This window comes from Pinus tabuliformis, chromosome 4_1 (assembly GCF_031772625.1).
Source record: "Pinus tabuliformis cultivar Carrire ecotype Pingquan chromosome 4_1, CPIR1, whole genome shotgun sequence".
Taxonomy (NCBI): domain Eukaryota; kingdom Viridiplantae; phylum Streptophyta; class Pinopsida; order Pinales; family Pinaceae; genus Pinus; species Pinus tabuliformis.
In genome coordinates this window covers 699,501,600-699,522,459 of record NC_142303.1, presented here as the reverse complement: position 1 = coordinate 699,522,459, position 20,860 = coordinate 699,501,600, and the positions used below count along the sequence as shown (strand labels likewise).

Genomic DNA, 20,860 nt, shown 5'->3' with positions numbered 1-20,860 from the left:
AGCTTATCTATGAGAAGAGATGTGACAGCTACATGTCTTATAAACTATGTTACAATGAGGCTTGGAGACATTTTTATCACCAAGAAACAACTGAAAACCCTAGACAACTAAAAACCTAACACTAGGAGATGAAGTGTGAAAGGCTTGTGGGCCTTGTTGGGGTTAGTTGGAACATCAACTTTCCAGGGTCGTAACTTTGGCATATGATATTTGCTTGGTGCACACAAAACCTCTTTAGAAATATATATCTGAGGAAAACAATTTTTAGTACAAAAGGGAGCATTTAGGGCCTCAAAACAACATTGAGATTTTAGGACCCGAAAAACTGCCAAAAATAGAAAATTGTCGAAATAGGAAACTGTGCTAGAAATTAGGAAACTAAAAGGATTCATTATTGGGGGTAAAAATGGAATAGGCAGGTGGCCACCAATATCCACCTAGATTAGTGGATATGTTAGAGCAATACCAAGAAGTAAATGCTCGGACAATGGGAATGAGGTAAAGTCATGATTAACAATCTACAGAACAAGAAACAAGAATGCAATAGAAAAAAATTAAGAAGAAACATGCCACAAGAAGGATTAGTGAGTTAATACCATCTCAAATATACATGAATAGGAAAGTGATAGAGTTAATTGCAAATAAATTTACAATGATTTACTGGCATAGCGTGGAATAAGAAAGTAAGGATTCAAATTAGACGTGCAAGTCGCAAGGCATGAAAAAGTTCATTAACATATCACCCACATGAAAACACACATACAAACATGATAAAAATACCAGAAACCTAGTACAACCATAGTGAAGAAGCATTGAAATCAATGGGAAAAGAGGAGGACCTCTTATTAATGTTGTTGCAAATACAAGTACATATTCAATAAGTCCATCAAGGCAAAAAGTAAGGATTCATACCGTCACACAAAGCAAAACCCTAGATTCACCACAACACACCCTACTAGCTGCTAAGGGTTGAATGCCTCTAGCTCCTTAAGCAGAGAAAAACTACATAAATATAACCTAACTCAAGTGCTAAAATTCCCTACAGATGAGGCATTAGGGTATATTTATAGAATTGAGGTGATTTCTCACCTACCATGACCTTTCACCTACCCTCATGACTCTTGAACTTCGTCGTGACTCTCTCTCATGTCTAATGATTATTGCATGCTGAAATTAATCCCATCATAGTTGTTGGCATTATGATGAGAAATATTTATATTATGGTGAAAAAAGAGTTATGAGGAGAATACAGAGGGTTCTTAGAAACCCTATAGTACTTGTTGCTACGGTTGTTTCCTAGTCACGAGATAAGGTTGTGTTGTTCACTTGTTGTATCGAATGACTATTTTCCTTCTACTGCACCTCATTTGCATCCAACCAAATTTTGATGTTGTGCCTTTTGTATTGATAACTAGTTCTAAAATACAATATGGATCTAGCTTGTCTGCTCATTAAAACCCTAGTTTCATAGCCTCTGTGAGTAGCCCTAGCTTCCTCCATATAGGTCACCATTCTCATTCCATTTGTTCTACCTACAAGAAAACCACATCGATCAAATACATTTGAAGTCAAAGAATAATATTATAAATCTAATAAATTGAATAAGTGTTAGATATTAATTTAGACCCTTGTACATTCCTTTTATGCACTAAAATATCATCAAGGTTTGTATAGCATGTGCAAGATTATTCTAAGCTTCCTTAACCATGTTTGTGGAAGAAATTTCTTCCCAAAAATCATGTCCTTATTTCAAAAAAGCATAGGTAAGATCTTTGATATGATCCTCATTGCATTTTTTCCATCATAGTTTCGACATTTCCTGAAATTTTCTCCTCATAAACATATATTTTAATTATCTTGATATCTTACAATTGATATTTCTATCATCAAACTTGGAAGCCTCCACTATTTCATTACATGAAGTAGAAGGTATACTGGCATCTTTTCAATTTTCATAGTTGGAGCATTTTTATCTCACCAACTGTAACTTTTATAATCTTTCTCATTATATCACGAAGAATTAATATTAGGACAAACTGATCTACTTGTGATGCACAACCAAATCATATTTGGAATAGTTTGGATTTCCAGATGTACACTATGAAACTCTGTTGTCTAAGTTCTCATATCCACTTTCAGAAGTACCTTCATTCCAAACTCCCCTTTAAACATTTGGATAAAAACCTAGCATGGTCTTTTCAATATTTGAAAATGATTTCTATCAAATTCACGATGGTCATATCTAATGCTCTCCTGGTGACCATTGTTCTAGAATTCCAAACATTAGCTTGCATTTGGACCTCGTCCATGAGTGAAGAAATTTTTTCTTTCTAATGAGATGGCTATAGAGCCCTTTCTTCATTACCCATAAAATTTTAGGTCTGAACGGATTTTATTGAGCACAAGTAGTTGTGATGTCGTGAATTAAATCATGTGTCACAATTTCTGGAGTAGTCGCATGTTAAACCCTTAGCACGGGTCACACAATCCGGGCATGGTGCAAGTCATAGCTTTGGATTACATGGATACTAAGGGTTGCGGGTGTGACTTGTGACCTAAAGAGCTGAGTGAAAGACCTAGTGAGAGGTAAAATATGGCGTTTGCAGTTAGAGAGAGCAGGAATGAGACCAACAAGTAGGATCACGACTAGTGAATTCAATTGTTTTAAGAGAAAGGTGTGTCACTCTACTTTTTTATGGTTTTCAATATATGCTACGGAAGAACATTCTTAATCTAATTTGGGTCATAAGAATCATTTCATGATTTATATGGCAAGTCACCAAAACTAGTTACTATACAAACTACTTATGGACTAAAATGAAAGGAACGCGTAGGAACTTTGAGAGGGATTCATTAAAGGGGGTGTAACTTTATTTCTACCAACACATTGCATGTTTTATGCCATATAATATAAATGCATGCCACCTTCAAGACCCTAAGATCACACCTATCGAAGAAATGCATAAACGATTTGATAAATCCACCTCTAGATGATTAGATATAGTTATTAGAGCAATTCAAAAGTGATCCAATGCCAACTAAGATTTCATGTGAAATCATAGGAATTGAACCCTGCAGTTGAAAGGAAATTGGTGTCGCTCTGAGAGCATCATTCAACTGAGGAGGTCAGAGATCAACATTTTTTAGCCAACCGAAAAATAATAGGAAGAGTAGTGTGTTGGAGGAGAATAAGAATGCAAGGTTGGGGCCGATGAAATTGATGAAACCTGGGATGTGTGTCAAGAGAAACTATTGCAATGATTGAGAATTAATTCCAATGGGGTTATAACTTGGAGTTGTGTTGCAACTTGTTAAGTCAAAAATTCCACACACAAATCATAGAGTCAAGGGCGATGGGTATCACTGTGAAATGTGTTGGTGAATTGTGACTAAGGCAAGTCACATTTCCCATTATGAATTCCACATAATTTGATTTGTTCATGTAGATTTGGTGGTCATAAAATTTAGTTGTGATTTCATTTTGGTAAATAAATTCAGGAGAAAGATATCCATGAGTGAAAACCATTGTTTTCCTCTCATGTATGTTGTCCCATGGTACAAACATGGACATGCCCACACCTAGTATGTGTGCCCCAAAATCTTCATCTAAGAGGAAATTGTTGGCCTGAATATCTATGTGTTGTACATGATGTTTTACTTTTCATGTAGAAACACAATACCTTGGGAAAGTTTAGTCGCAATTCATATTCTCATCCTCCAATCCAAACTCCTACCTCCTTTCGGAAGATGATGTAACCATCCATCCAAAGGACCATTGGTTACAAGTTCATAAATAATATCACTAACCATGTCCACATTAAAATGCTTTAACAACCACAATATTGGGATGATTAAGCCATGTGATCCTTCTAACTTCATAATAGAACCTTTCTTACTCTTGAAACTAGATTTTTGTAGCTTCTTAATAGCTACTAGTGAACTGCCTGGCAGGACACTCCTATATGTTCCTCCCTTCTTTGTATCTCCTAGGAGGTGATTTTATTCACTGAAATTTTTAGTGGTAATTCTCAATTCATCATTACGTTACACCCTCCATGAAGGAGGAACAAGAGCAACAAAAGAAGGGTTGGATATTTTCCTAGATCTCTTGTGCCTTTTTCTTTGCCTATATGCTAGAAACAAAATGACCACAACAAGTGTAGTAGAAAGGATCATTCCACTTACAACCACAAGGATTACAATTTACTCTTTATGACAAGGTCCATGATCGCATTTATTTTATTTTCTTAGCATGCATACAAAGTCATGGGAGTTATTGCATCTATCCCCCACTAGAGCAACTTGCCCATTGGTCACTAAAGTGCAAAAGTCAGTCAAATTTATGTTGAGGCATGAAGAATTTGAAAATTTGAGAGGACATGGTGCCCTAAGAAAAACATATTTTTTCCAAAGGGTTCAATGATCGCTCCATTCCCAAATAAAACCTTTCTAAGAGTTAACACCATGCCCTCCAGCCCAACACCCATTTTCTACAAAAATCTTGTAAATATTTTAGCTATTGTACATATTTTAATGCAACGATACCATTATCGTGGCTCCAATAGACTGCCTATAAATTGTCCCATGGACATGCATTTGAGATGATAAGGAAATACTATTTTCCTGTTTGGTGGGTTGTTCCATCCTATCGAGAAAAGTACTTTTTTGAATAGTAAGGTTTGCCCTATAATATTCCAATAATATTTCTAGGTCCAATTATGTTTCATGGTTTTTAATTCAAGCACATGTTGCATTCTCCGGGTCATTATTTATTATCACATTTTCACTAAAGTTTTCATTTACGACCCGTGACTTAGAAGGATAGGAAAGCTAGTGATCACAGGTCGCATTTTTAGGTTGCAATCTGAGAGCACATAAGTGTGACTTGCAAGTAGGAATGCGACTAGAAACTTCAATTAACTCAAGAGAAAGGTTTGTTTCTAATGGCATAATATTCAATAATAAAAAACGCATCATATTTCTTGGTCCATCTCAGATGTAGGTGATGGTGTCCCATTCAAAAGTAGCTTTTCACCACAAAATTGTTGAAGATAATGATCCTCATCACAAATTACTCTTATTTATTATTAGAAAGATGTATTATTATGGAGGTTGTGTCACCTAGGGAAGAATACTACAACAATTTGATGATTTTCTAGATGACATAGAGAATGAAAGAAATCAATTGCATTCCATGTATGGATAGAAGACTTCCTCAAGAAAGGCACTCCTCATTATGAGTGAAAGGATGCACAAAAATAGGGCTTGGTTTAGTTTCTACTTCCACAAGTGTCACCTTCCTAACATGATTAATTTATGAGAATGAACATATATAAGATTTCTCTCCCCAAACTAGTCATATAAATAAATAATTCATGGAGAATTCCATTAGGGATGGATAAAAGTGGCTAGGGTTTTGGGGTAGTAAAACTTGGAATCTTAATGGCTCCCTCTCTATTTATCGAAACCACTTTGAAATTGAGTTTTGTATGTATTCCAAGGTAATGTTTAGAAGTCCATAATCTTAAATGATAAAATTTTAAATCCAAAATGGACTGCAAGCATGATATTGAAAATGAGATGTTGCCAAACTATATGAGGTGCTTTTAGTTGATTTTGTAGCTTCAAGTGACATGGATATTTTAAATAAATTTTTTGAATATGTGATCAAACCTTCGCTCAAACCCTAATGAAATCATAATAAAACAATCCAACATGAACCAAGGAAGAGAAATACCACGCACACCACAAGAGGATTGGCTCCCTACCATAGGAACCCTGAAAAGTAGAGGGGGCGCCCAAAATTTGGTGTTAGGCCAAAAGTTTGGGTGGATGTTGTGACGAGCCTCATCATTGGGTAACTATATGGACCTTAATTCACCTCCTAGCTTAGTCAGATCAACTCTTCTCACAATTTGTTACATGTTTTGATTATATTTTGTTTAATGAGATGAGTCAAAGTGAGATATCATGCCTAGTGGACTAATGTGCATTGAATGCAGGTTTGTGAAAGGAAATTAGGGAATTTTGGCAATATTAAAGGTTGAAACTTGAATGGGACAAGGAATAGAGATTGTAGGAGGTAAATCATCCTCATTTGAATATTCCTCCATCAATCACACTAGCTCAGAGTACAAGTAGCCAAGTCATGAAGATCAAAAGGTAGTTGAGCAAGTGATAGTCAAAGAGTTAGCTCATCTCAAGTTTGGGAGTAGAGCCTCGCTAGATTTTAGTAATTCGTTGGAGACTTCAGTTGTATAAATAAAGAGGCCTAGAGCCTCATTAGGATTCGATTTTTTTTTTTAAAAACACTAGTTATTTTTGAGCTCTAGACTTGTGGAAGACATTGCTATGTAATTTTTTGTTTTGATAATGAGAATGAGCTTCTTCTTAATCCAGCACTGAGTTAACTCAGAGGGCTGAAGCTCTTGGGTTAGGGCCCAACCCTAGAAGCAAATTCTCCTCATCTTGTATCTGTATGCTTAGATTAATTTCATAGATTCATGGTTAAATTATCCTTAGAAGTATTTCATTGCAAGTAGTGTAGATTTGATTAGTTCGTTTATTAGTTTGCTTCCATTTGTGCTTTACCTCAGCAATAGGTTAGAGGGGATAAAAAGATCATCAAAAAAAATTTAGTAGGTGTCTTGGCCTCACCTCATCCTTCAGGGATCATGATTTGAGGAAAGGACCCCCATGCAGCCCCAAAACGACAAAACTCTACTTTCTCATAGAATTTAGAGTTTATTGTACTTGAACTAGCATTTGATCAAGTTGAAAGTGTAAGATTTAATTATAATTTCTTCCATATTCAGTCTTACAGTAGATCTCATCAAATATTTCATCTTATTCTGCAAATTTTCCTCATGCATGAAGTAGACAACTAGATCATTAAACTCTATTTTTCTAGCTTATTGAAATTCTTTTTTTTTACATGATTTTTGGGCAAATATCAATGTTTGATGCAGTGCAGGTGTTTCAGAAGAAAATAGAGATCTCATAGTCAGCAACCTCCTCCCAAATTCATCCATCCATGATCATTCCTCGCTTTCACTAAAACCCTCACCAATTTCATCATTTTTCAAGGAAACTTCTCCAAACATGTTGAGCAAATCCAACCATCTCCCAACCTTGGTTTTGAGTTCTGAGTGATCCTAGGCATTTTCTCACTCCATTCCATCGACCAACCACCTTCCCTAAGCCTTCCATCACCTTCAGCACTCATCTTTTGGCACTTGGCTGTATCCTGTTGAAATACAGGGAATCCTGTAGGTTTTCCTGTAGTGGCCTGTTTTGAGGCCGAATTGAGGGAAAACGTATAGAAAGCCACACAAGGTCACCTAAGGGTCTCCCAAATCTTTGAACCATCCACCAACATCCCTAAGCCACCTGCCACATTACCAAAAGAGATTAGCTTTCACACTTCTCCATAAAAATGGAAAAAGACAAAAAGAAAAAACAAATTTGTTGTAGCCATTTACATGCACAGTAGTAGAATGTTGATGATTTGAATTTACATGCTTAAAATAGACGAATTTCATACATGCTAGTCTAGCATTATTTATGAAACATAGTCTCTTAGCAGTTAGGTAGGAAATGGTGTGTTTTAGCATTGGATTTCAGTATTTTTCCTTACTGCAGTAGACCGACTTTCTCTTGGAGTAGATTTCTCTTTCCCTCATCAATAATCAAGCTTCTTCTGAATCCATAGAAGTCTGGTTTGACAAAACCTAGTGGTCTCTCGCCAACTAAATAGTGACAAAAGGTAGAACCATCACTTTTACTTGTGTATACAACACTGTCACTTCCAAGTTTGTACGAACCCCGGGTTGATAAAGTAAAGTTGGTAGCCCTAGGAGTTGCAACATTCTTGATGCAATATTGGTGCTCATCACTTTTTGGTGCTATTCCTGGGGAGGTGTCTGAGTAAAATGTGATTACTTCTTTCTTTCTTCCATTTCTTGCTTTTGATATTCTGCTAGTAGTTTCATTTCTACAAGAGTAATTTAGTTGCTTTCTTTTCCATTCTGCATTCTTTTCTTTCCTTTCCATCCTACAAGTAAGATTTCATTCAATTAGATAGTTTTCATTCAGTCTGCAATTTCAATTCCGCAATCACTCTGAAAGTTTGAAAAAAACTCAAAACAAAACAAAAACATTTTTTTCATGCATCGTAGGAATAGGGATAACTTAGGGAATTTTTTTCCAAACACCCCCACTGCTTCAAACAGCCAACCTTCCCTCTTCTTTGGTGGCTGTGAATTGGAGGAACCCTTAGGTGAGCAAATTGAAATATTTGAAGAACCTACAGGGGAAGAAGAAGAAGAAGAAGAAGAAGAAGAAGAAGCCACTCCTACTGATCCAATGGCTAAAAATAGAAATGGCAGAGGAAATAGAGAAAGAGTTGAGGGTGCCTTCCTCATCACGGAAACCAATGGGGATACTAAGATGAAGAATATAAGCCCCTATACCCTTCCTCATTTCCATGGCCTGACCTCAGAAGATCCAGACACTTTCCTATTTGAATTTGTTGTCGTATACCGAACCTATGACTACACCAATGATGAGTAGAAGTTGAAACTATTCCCATCCACTCTCAAGGATGAAACTTTGCGCTAGTTCATGGGTTTACCTGGGGATAGCATCACCACATGGGCTCAGATGCAGCAAGCCTTAAACAACAAGTATCGAGACTACTATAGGTCTAAAGACACTAAAGAGGAAATTTTTAGGATGACCTTAGGGCATGATGAATGCCTAGAAGATTATGAAGAAAGATTCCATCTTAGCTACAAAAGGGCCAGGTGCATACATAACCCTGAGTCACTAAAGTTAGTCCTGCTTACAGGAGTAAGGGAAGATCTTTTGGATACCCTAAAATTTTTAGCAGGAGGGGATATCTACTAGTTTCCCTATGAGGATATCAAGAATGTCTTTAGAAACCATTCTAGGGCAGCTAGGAAAAAGGGTAGGGGTAGTCAGCCTATGGTCAATCCATTCTCTTCCAATTCATCTATCAAGGGTGAAATTGGAAACACGCTGGAGGATTTTAAGAGTGATATGTTGCAAACTTGCCCTACATATGGATACTATGCACATTAAGAGAAAACAAGAGGAAGCAAAGAGAGGCTTAGCAATTTTCTACCCTAGATGCACCAGAAGGCACCATAGGAATGAATGTCCATTGAATTCTATTGAAATCTACTTAGTCTGTGAAGATAACCTCTCCACATACAAGTGCCCTTCTCTACCTAGACTAAAAGAAGTATAATAAGGAGCTGAAGGGGTAATTGAATAGCTCTACTACATAAACCAAAGGAGACCTCATGGGCCTAGGCCATACCAGCAGGGAATGCAAGGGACATCCCATGCATATTACAACCCCAACCAGACCAAATCCATACCTTCTTGGGGTCCCCCTGCTCATCCTTCCTGGTATACACCTCCCCCTTGGTCCTTTGCACCTTAGTATCATTCCCAACCAACTAGCCAGTCATTTCAATCATATGCTGATCCAGGTGGATATTGGTGGCCACCCGCTAATTCCACTTGGATCCCCTCTAGTGCTTCTTACAGTTTTTATCAGTTTCCTTAATTATAGCACAATTTACTATTTTTAGCAGTTTTTTCGGGTCCTAAACTTCCGGAGCCGTTTTGAGGCCCTAAACGACGTTTTTTGGGAAATCCACCGCCAGCGATTTTTCTGGTAAAAATCGTCTTTTCTGTCGTAGTCCTCGGAGAGATCTTTCCAACGGGATATCATGCACGTCAAACGGAGATAGTATGACCAATTCGCGACCCCAGGAAGTTGACGTACCAACTTACTCAAAAACGGGGCCCACAATTTGGCGTTTCATCTTCTAGGGTTAGGTTTTGGAATGTGAAGGGTTTTCCATTGTTTCTCAACAATAAATAGGCCCTCAAGCCTCATTGTAACACAGTTCAAAACAGTTCAGAGGCATGTAGCCGACACATCTCTTCTCAGAGATAAGCTACCATCGCCCTAGCTGGGTTATTTCTATTTGTAAGCATATTTCAGTATTCTCCATTAATGAAATGAAGTATTATTTCCGCGGCATCTCTGTTTTTATGGTTATCGCATATTATTATTTCTGTTGCATCTCTGCTTTTATGGTTATCGCATCTCTGTATTTATGGTTATCTCTGTAATCTATTGCGTTCCTACTTAAATTCGGATCAGTGGTATCAGAGCGGTCTGCTTTTTCTCTGTTTTTCTTTGCATGTCCCCAACGAGGTCGGGATATAAGGAGTTAGGGCTTGAACTGGTCGAACCTTTGCAAGACCAGCCTCGCAAATCTCGACGTCCTCCCATGGCGGATGAGAAGAAAGACGAGGGGGCAGGAGATCCTATCAAAATCTTGCTCGAAGAAGCGCTCGAGCGGCAAAGGAATGCGATGATGGATAGCTTTGCGCAGATCCTTCAGCGGCTACCCAGAGGCGACGCATCGGCTTCCAACAGCTACTCTGGAAACGCCACACCGTTTAAGGGACAAGTTAATTTTGAAATCCCCATCTTCGAGGGTCAAATAGACGCAGATGCCGTAGATAAATGGTTAAATCTGCTAGATGGGTATTTTTCTGTTCACGAATTTTCAAGTCGGGAGAAGATTGTTTTCGCTCTTCTCAAAGCGGCCCCCCACGTCAAGGACTGGTGGGAAACCTATTGCGAACAGAAGGATGAAAGTACAGGCTCACTATTTTCAACCGCACCCACTTGGAATGACTTCCGGGATGCCATCAAGGAGCAGTACTACCCCGTCGGAAGCTATGAGGACAAATACATCAAATGGACCACACTGCGGCAGGGACGAGACCAAGATGTGCCGGAGTTCACAAACATTTTTCATACCCTTCGCACACAGTTGGGTATCAAAGATTCTGAGCTGCATCTGGTACTCAAATACCGCGGCTGCCTACACAGATACATCCAGGAAGAGATGGAGTTCTTAAACATCTCCTCACTCGGCACAGCATACCGATACGCTGTCAAAATCGAGCAAAAGTTCAAACAGAAGAAGCGAGACTTTGGATCTGCAAATCCAAAGCCCAAAGGACAAAGCCAAGGCGGGGTGACCCAAGACAACCCGTCGAAGCTACAAGAAAAGAACAACACCACGAAGCCGAAGAAGGACACAGGAAAGTGGTGTGAGTTCCACAAGAGTCCCACTCATAACACAAGTGAGTGTCGGACCAAGCAGTCGCTGGTGGCCGAGTTGAAGGCTTCCGAATCAGATGCATGTTCCGACTCTGAGTCAGAACCCGACAAGGGGAATGACAAAGGGAAGCAGATTATTGATGCGGATCCCAGCGCCACTGTTGCTACTGCCAAGATCCAGAAAAATGAGCCCGAAGATCCAGAGGAGGGGGAATGTCTTTTCCACTCACAGATGTGGGTGAAGGGTTCGCCGCTGCAATTCATTGTCGACAGTGGCAGCCAAAAGAACCTCATTTCAGCAGAGGTCATGAAGCGGTTGGGCCTACCAACTACACCACACCCACAGCCATACAGTATCGGTTGGCTTCACGAAGGACGAGATCTCAAAGTTCGCCAGCAGTGCCGCCTTCCCTACAACATCAAGCCCTTCACAGACGAGGTATTGTGTGATGTTACACCTTTGGATGTTTGTGATGTACTATTAGGCCGGCCATACTTGTGGAGGCGACATGCTGTGTATGAGTCAAGGCCTCGCGCTGTCATCATTTCTTTGGATAATTCATTATACAGGATACCGGAGGTAGCCCCACCTACCGCCACCTCTTTGATCACTGCTAAGAAAGGCAGCAAGCTCATCTCACAAACTAGGAAATTTATTTTCTGTCTGGTTCGTTACCAATGTAAGGGGAAGATCGTTGCTACATCCATGACCCCCGCGAAGGGTTCCTCCACACAGCAGCAGCAACAGAGGGATACAGTCATGACAGAACACAGGAACAACTTCTCGTTACCTGGAGGGGTACCACACAAGTTTCAGGTGGGCGACAAAGTTTGGTTACATCTGCAGAGGGAGCGCCTTACCAGAACCCATCAGAAACTCAGACCACTTCGACATGGTCCTTACACCATTACCAAAGCTATGGGAGACAATTCATTTGAGCTCAGCATTCCCCCATTCCTTGGCCTGCACCCGGTGTTCAGTGTCGACCGCCTTAGGCCATACTTTCCACCATTACTAGACACGTCCGACATTGCAGAACAACTCACACCCACAGAGTTAAATCCAGCTTGCATGGAACAAGTTGCAACTGATCGGATCATGGACACACATATCAATCACACTCGCCAGCAGAATACCCAACTGTATCAAGTTGTCAAAGCAGGACAACTCCTTCACCAGGGCAAGTGGCTCACCAGGGACCAAGTGCAGCAGAAGTTCCCTCATCTCATGGAGGAACTCAACACAATGGGGACCATTGCTTCCTAAGGGGGGAGGAATGATCTAGGTGGATATTGGTGGCCACCCGCTAATTCCACTTGGATCCCCTCTAGTGCTTCTTACAGTTTTTATCAGTTTCCTTAATTATAGCACAATTTACTATTTTTAGCAGTTTTTTCGGGTCCTAAACTTCCGGAGCCGTTTTGAGGCCCTAAACGACGTTTTTTGGGAAATCCACCGCCAGCGATTTTTTTGGTAAAAATCGTCTTTTCCGTTGTAGTCCTCGGAGAGATCTTTCCAACGGGCTATCATGCACGTCAAACGGAGATATTATGACCAATTCGCGACCCCGGGAAGTTGACGTACCAACTTACCCAAAAACGGGGCCCACAATTTGGCGTTTCATCTTCTAGGGTTAGGTTTTGGAATGTGAAGGGTTTTCCATTGTTTCTCAACAATAAATAGGCCCTCAAGCCTCATTGTAACACAGTTCAAAACAGTTCAGAGGCATGTAGCCGACACATCTCTTCTCAAAGATAAGCTACCATCGCCCTAGCTGGGTTATTTCTATTTGTAAGCATATTTCAGTATTCTCCATTAATGAAATGAAGTATTATTTCCGCGGCATCTCTGTTTTTATGGTTATCGCATATTATTATTTCTGTTGCATCTCTGCTTTTATGGTTATCGCATCTCTGTATTTATGGTTATCTCTGTAATCTATTGCGTTCCTACTTAAATCCGGATCATATGCTCTTCCACCACCTCAGTGGAATGCACTACCCTAGGGGTCGAGGCCCCCATATAACAATGCTCCACCATTATTACCTTCACCACCTACTCAACTACAAATTTTATACCTTACTCCACTTAAAAAACCCTAGATGCCTGCCCAGCCAAATCTGAACCTGAACAACAGACAAACACAACAAGTATACAGTGGAGAGACATCCTATCCTGCTTATGCTATGGAGATTCAGGAAATAAACCTGAGACCTGGAAGGGTACTCTTGGAAAACCAACCTCTACCTCCACCTATGGAGGTTGAGGAAAAAAGAGAGGAAAGCATGCCTAAAGTAAATCCACCACCCTTTCCTGAGAGATTAACCCAACCACTCCAACCTACCCTAGAAGAGACTGAACTTCTGGGAGAATTGAAAAATCTTTGTGTCAAAATTCCACTTCTCTAAGATATAAAAGATGTACCTATTTTCAACAAGTTGATCAAGGAGAAGTTCTTCAAGCATCCAGGGAGGCGAAGAAGAGATGCCCCTACCATTAATGTCATCCCTGTAGTAGATGTGCACATCAATGGCACCATTTTCCCACACACTTTGATTGATCTTGGGTTTGCCATTAATGTGATGACCAAGGACACCATGCTCAAGCTCAACCTCCAGGGTTCATTGAGAAAGACCACAATGATCTTGCAATTTGCATACCGCTCCACAGTGGCCCTTGAGGGGATTGTGGAGGATGTGATGGTCTCCCTTGACCCTTGGGAATACCTTGCAGATTTCCTAGTTCTCCAGCCTAAGGCCGAGCTTATTGGTTACCCTCTCATCCTTATGAGACCCTGGCTAGCCACTGTCGATGCTTACATTAGCTGCAGGGGTCAGAATATGATTATCAAGAATGGTCATATGTCCAAGGAGTTAGTCCTATATCCTCCTTCCCAACCATCTCTAGAACATGAATTACCTTTATGGCTAGAAGAGGAGGAAGAAGAAGATGAAGTTTATTCCGCCCAACTCTATACCTTAGAAACAACCATGGGAGGGGGACAACCGGATGAAGATGATTTGATTGATCACATACTCCAAATTCCAACTCCCAGCACACTGTCCTTAGAATAAGTAGTAAAGGAAACCTAGAAAAACCATCAGATTGATCTATGCTTAGCTGATTCCAACCTTATCCGTGTCAAAACCATAGAACTCAGCCCTGATAGAACTTTGAAGATCAACCCATCTCTTTCTATCCACCAAGAAGAAAAGTTGTGCAACATGCTTAAGGAACATCTGGATGCCTTTTCTTGGAGTTACAAAGAAATGAAGGGAGTGCACCCCTCTGTGTGTACAGACCACATTTATATCAAAGAAGGGTGCAAACCAGTCTAGAAACCTCAAAGGAGGATGAATCCAACTCTCAAAGATATAGTCAAAGAAGAATTGCAAAAGCTGCTAGATGCAAGATTCATTTACCCTATCTCCGACAGTGAGTGGGTCTCCCCTTTGGTATTGGTCCCAAAGAAAAATGGTAAGTGGAGGATTTGTTTCGATTACAGAGAGTTAAACAAAGCCACAAAGAAGGACCATTTCCCTCTACCCTTCATTGACCAAGTGCTAGATGGCCTACCAGGGAATTTTTTTTCTCTTTCCTAGATGGATTTAGTGGGTACAATCAAATCTAGATCAGCCTGGAAGACCATGATAAAACCACCTTCACTTGTCCCTAGGGTACTTTTGCCTATAGGGTCCTTCCTTTTGGCCTATGCAATGCTCCTGCCACTTTCCATAGAGAAGTCCTGAGTATCTTTGCCGAGTTAGTCCATGATGTAGTAGAGATTTATATGGATGATTTTACACCTTATGGATGTGATTTCAAGGAGGCTCTGTCCAACTTAGGTAAGGTGCTGAACAAATGCATTGAAATGAACCTGTCCCTTAGTCCTGAGAAATGTGAGTTCTTAATGACTGCAGGGGTTGTGCTAGGTCATTCAATATTCCATCAAGGACTGCAAGTGCACCCAAACAAAATAGCTATCATCCAAAGGGTCCCACCTCCGCAAAAGCAGAGAGATGTCAGAAGCTTCCTAGGATTAGGTGGATATTATCGAAGGTTTATCAAAGACTTCATCAATTTAGCTTCTCCTTTATTTGGGTTGTTGGCCAAGGAGTTTGAGTTTGTATGGTCAAAAAGCTATCAAGAGGACCTAGACACCCTAAAGGACAAGTTAACCACTGCACCGATTCTCCAAGGCCCAAATTGGGCCCTTCCTTTTCATATACATGCTGATGCCTCACACAAATCCATAGGAGCAACTCTAGGCTAGATAGATGAAAAATTGCCTTATGTTATTTACTTTATCAGTAAGAATTTGTCAAAGGCTGAAATGAACGAAATAGTGATCGAAAGGGTCTCCTCGTTTTTGTGAATTCATTGAACAAATTTAGGCATTACATTACATGTTATCAAACATTTGTACATACTGACCATGCTGAAATCAAATATTTAATGAATAAACCTAGTGTGAATGCCCAAATTATTAGATGGTTACTTTTATTACAACAGTTTGATCTAACTATTGTTGATAAGCCCGACAAGGAAAATGTTGTTACAGATTTTTTGTCCAGATTAACTTTGCCTGTAGGTGAGGAAGGAATGGTTGATGATCAGTTACCATATGAACGCTTATTATCCATTTCATTTCTCTCTCCATGGTTTGTGACATAGAAAACTATTTGGTATCTGCACAATTCCCACCGAACTTGTCTTCCAAAGAGAAAAGAAAGATTGTGAGGAAGAGTGCCCCATTCACTTGGATTAGGGGAAACCTCTTCAAACTAGGCTCGGATCAAATTCTGAGAAGATGTGTCAAGGAGGAGGAAGTATTTGAAATCCTTCTGACCTGTCATGATGGGCCTTGTGGAGGTCACTTTGCAACAAAGAGGACAACATTCAAGGTGTTACAAGCTAGTTATTATTGGCCCACTCTTCTTCAGGATGTGAAACGATATACTAGTTAGTGTGATCGGTGCTAAAGGATGGGAAAGCATACTCTAAGGGATGAAATGCCTTTGCAGCCTCAAGTGACTTTCGAGCCATTTGACAAGGGGGGCATGGATTTCATTGGGCCTATTGACACTCCTTCCAAGAAAAAGCAATATATCATTGTGTGCACTGACTATCTGACTAAGTGGGTTGAAACCAAGGCAATCAAGGTAACAACAGAGGAGAAGGTGGTTGAGTTATTAAGGGAGAATGTATTCTACATGTTTGGGTACGCTAGAGAACTGGTCACCGATCAAGGTAATTAGTTTACCTCCAACGTGATTGAAGACTTGTTAAGCCAGCACAAGATTAAGCATAGAACCTCCACTCCCTATCACCCACAATATAATGGGCAATTGGAGGTGACCAATAGAGCACTGGAGGACATTCTAACCAAAGTAGTTAGCAACAACAAAAAAGATTGGGCAGATAGACTAGTTGAGGCCACTTGGGCCTATAATACCACTTGGAAGACCACCACTGGATTCACACCCTATGAGCTGGTCTATGGGAGGAAGGCCTCGTTGTCCATTGAATTTGAGTATAATACATTGAGGATGGTAGCCAAACTATATATAGATCTCAACAATGCACAAAAAGAGAGATTTCTCCAGTTGAATGGTTTAGATGAGTTCAGAATGTAGGCCCTCCTACACACAGAGGTAACTCAAATTCAGAGGAAGATATGGCATGATAATAACATCAAGGATAAGAAATTTCAAGAAGGTGATTGGGCTTTGTTATATGATTCTAGATATAAAGACTTTAAGGGAAAATTAAAGACTAGATGGTTAGGGCCTTATGTTATAGGGAGATGTCATGATAATGGTTCTGTGCAGATCAAAACCATAGATGCAGAGGCCATTCCTTTACTTGTTAATGGGCACAGATTGAAAGTTTACAAAAGGCCATTGACAAAGAAAGAGTTCATAGATGGTATCAACAAAACAGTGATGGTGGTGGAGCAAGTCCCAGCTCTTGGCTCATCAAGTCACTGAGAAAAGAAAAAAGAAAATAAGGAGACTTAGGTGAAAACCTCCATGAGGCGCCTGAGTCCCACTATTGGGTTGAAAACCTCTTGAGGCGGCCCAATGGTGTCAAAAAACAAATAGGAGAAATAAAAAGATCGTTGGGTGAAAACCTCTCTTGAGGCTCCCAGGGCAAGCAACTAGAATGAAAACCTCTTGGAGGCAGACTAGTTGTTTTCAGTAAAAAAAAAAAAAAGAGAAAAGAAAAATATGAAAATGTTGTTTGCAGGTCAGTAGGAGGATGATCAGAGTAGCAATGGAGAATCAAAATGGACCTATTCAACTCATATTTTTATTTCTCCATTCATTATCCTTCAACATTCTACCATTCCTTTCGTATTTTCATTCATTTGACTCAGTTTGCAAGGGTTCTGTGTTTTCTACAAGATTCCCTGTAAACCTACAGGATCCCCTGAAAACATATAGGATGATCATGTAGGAATTACAGTGGCTTGGGAATCCTAAAGGAAGCAACCTAGGGAAAGGAAATGACCTGCCCATGTCAAAAAAAAATCCTACATCACGATCTCATTACCATACCACTCTCCACCTTGATCACCCCTACATTCATCATTAAAAAAATCAGTTTTCATTTTTGTTTTACAATTTTCAAGAAAAAAACTGAGAAAAAAGATGAGCCAGAGAGCAAGGGGAACAACATCTGAAGATTATTTTTCATTATTCACACACCCCTAGACCTCCTCTCTGTCCATGTTCATCATCCTTAGGTCCTAGGAGTAGAATATGATTAAAATTTTTGAGGGAGAAGCAGCTACAAGACAACTTGTAGGAAATCCTGTAGCAACCTATCCCACAAAACATAAATCATAGGTTGCAACAAGTTTCAAGCATGGAGATCCAAGGGCAAAATAAGCTCCTCCAGAGCAACAACAAAATCATCACCCTCAACACCCGGTACATGCGCAACAAGAAAATCATCAAAGGACAATATATAAAAAAGAGGGAGAAATCACATGCAACCAACATACAACATGTTAGCGCTCAAATCTGCCTCAGGCTGAGGAAGGCAAAACTCGAGGCCACATCAAACCACGCTCAGCCTCGTAGCTAGCCCTACGAGGACAGGAGAGGGCTCTCTCCGGGTCTATCTCGGCAGACAAGTTTTCAAAGGGGCTGAGATGACCGATAAAGAATACTGATTTTAGGCTAGTAAAGAGATATGAAAAGGGGTTTTAATGAATGATTGGGTTTTCTGGGCTGCATGGGGCAAAGAACAGCTTGAACAGGGAAATGTAATAAAAAACACAGATTATCTCCTGAGGCAAGGTAGGCAAGAAATTTAACAATTAAATTGAGATAAACGGAATGGCAAGACTGCTGAGAAGTCGACAAGGGCATAGAAGATGGATCCTTGTCAAACAGAAGAAAACATTAAATATGAACACTTCCTCAAGACAGAGCAAATAAATTGAATTCTGCCTTTCTCACTTAAAAGTATTCAACAAAAATGATTATGAAATGAAACAGTAAACATAACAAGGAACGTATGAGACAGAGAAGCAACATATGTCAAATGTCATACCACAGGAATCTCAGGAGTCAGAGCTGTATTTTTTTTTATTGAATCCCTGTCAAAACTGTACAATGAAACTCTGTTTTTCTCCACGCACCGCTCTCAGAACTCTCCAACCCCTACAAATGGTTTTTTCAATACATTAAATAAACTCTGCTAGGGGAAAACAAATCGACCCCAAGACAAGGAATTTGTTTTATCATTATTAAACAAACAAAACTAAGAGCCAATCAGCGTTTCTGAAGATAGAAAAGCGCTCCATTTTCTACTCGAATCTGTTGATAACTGATGAAGAGGTGGCATTTACAGGTGTCAATCCCATTACTGAAGATAAACATAGGCAATCGAATACTTGAATGCCACTTTGCACATTCTGGAAATTACAACTGCCCCCCAAATCTCTGGAAATGCGTTGGCCATTCGAATAAGGAAATCTGAAGTCATAAATAGGAAATTGAATCCTATTCTTCTGTTGTGATGGATATCTTCGTTTTGTTTTAGGCGTATTTTGACTTGGCATTTTTCATTTGCTATTTTAAATAAAAACCAATTTTTAATAAAACTAGATCTTTTACTACTATCATCCACATTTGGTTTATCTTCGTTCCTTTCTGATCCAGTTACCTTAACCCTCCATTGTACATCATCAGCATACCTGGGCCACCATAATTCTCGCTCTCTTCGCGGCATCCTAGCATACCTCTGGTCTGGCTTCAATAAGCGTTTTGCCTCGGACCATGAAGTAAGAATATTCTTTCCATCTTCAAGATCCTTAGTTGCCATATCCACGGTGATAACATCAGCCAGAAGCGACCGATATTCCCGCACACAACGCTCGTATAACCCATTAACATGTTCACGGAATAATCTCTCCCGCTCTGCTAGATCTAGATCAGAATTTGTAGCACGCCCTAAAGGGTCCTTCTCCAACTTGGGTCTAGACTCGGTCCACGAAGCCTCGCAGTCTTTTTTCCTTTCCGTTAGCAAAGCTTGATATGAAGTCACCGCATCCTTTCTTCTAGCCTACAATCGCACTCTCTCCATCTCTTGTTCCTCGCGTTCCTTCCTTTTCAGCATTTCACGTTTTCTTTCCTTCAGTTTCTCCTGCTAATCCCTCAATACTACAAATGATTGTTAAGCATTTCCACATTATCCATATCATCGTCAGCAGCACCTTTCAAGCAAATGCAGTAATTTGGCACGAATCTGGATGAATAAGAGAAATTTCTTGGTGCTGAGACTCAATGCGCAGCGTGAAAACTCAGTGCGCAGCACACACTCCTATGCGCAGCGCCTGTGTAATTTTGCACTGGCTCAAACTGCCCAATGCGCAGCGCACCACCCAATGCGCAGCGCACACTTCCTATGCGCAGCGCACACCTGTAACACTGTCCACGGGTTTGTAAACACGGTTTTTTGCCCTCTAACACTGCAATCACTCCATGTTGATCGAAGACATGAACCTGTTTATGGATGAGATGAAGCGACCACTCTTTAAGTTGGTAGTGTATTCTTCTACCTCTTCTTTTTGTGGGATATCAACTATGATGGCCAAGGCTGCTCTTGTGGGCTCCAACAGCAGCATCATTTGCAACCTCAACAGTTTCAATGTAGGTCGAGTCCACCGTTACAGAGGCATATTTTTCAGCAACAATAGGCGCCACAACAAAAAATTCTTCAGCAGCAAGCTCAGAACTTACAGGAACAATCCCCACAAAATCATCTTCTTCAGCATCAGTTACAACAAAACTCATCTCAGCATCATCTTTTACAGCAACAACTGCAGCATTGTTTTAGTGATCAGCATACAACCTTTGGACAAAGAGCAAGCTGCTCAATTTCCTTTACACTAACTTCCTTAAACGCATGACAGCTGAGCTGCTTTAGTGATACTCTGTTTTACAATTTCCTTTTTGTTTTGCTGACTTGGATGATGGCTTTTTCTTTGTCTTCTTGCAGGGATGTTTAGCATGAAGTTTGGCAAGGGGACATAGAGCCTGCATTTGAAATCTCCAAGACAGAAAATTACATGGTTATTACAAACAACTAATTTGCCAATTTCTTCTCCAAAACAGGGTTTTGGAGAAGAATTATCCTTTTGATCTTTGAAACCCCTGAAATAATAACTT

At 40.1% G+C, this 20,860-nt stretch overlaps 1 pseudogene; it reads right to left on the bottom strand.

Annotated features, from left to right (window-relative positions):
• Nucleotides 1-3,316: 3,316 nt before the first annotated feature.
• Nucleotides 3,317-19,514, bottom strand: LOC149178068 (C-type lectin receptor-like tyrosine-protein kinase At1g52310 pseudogene; annotated as a pseudogene).
• Between the last annotated feature and the right edge of the window lie 1,346 nt (nt 19,515-20,860).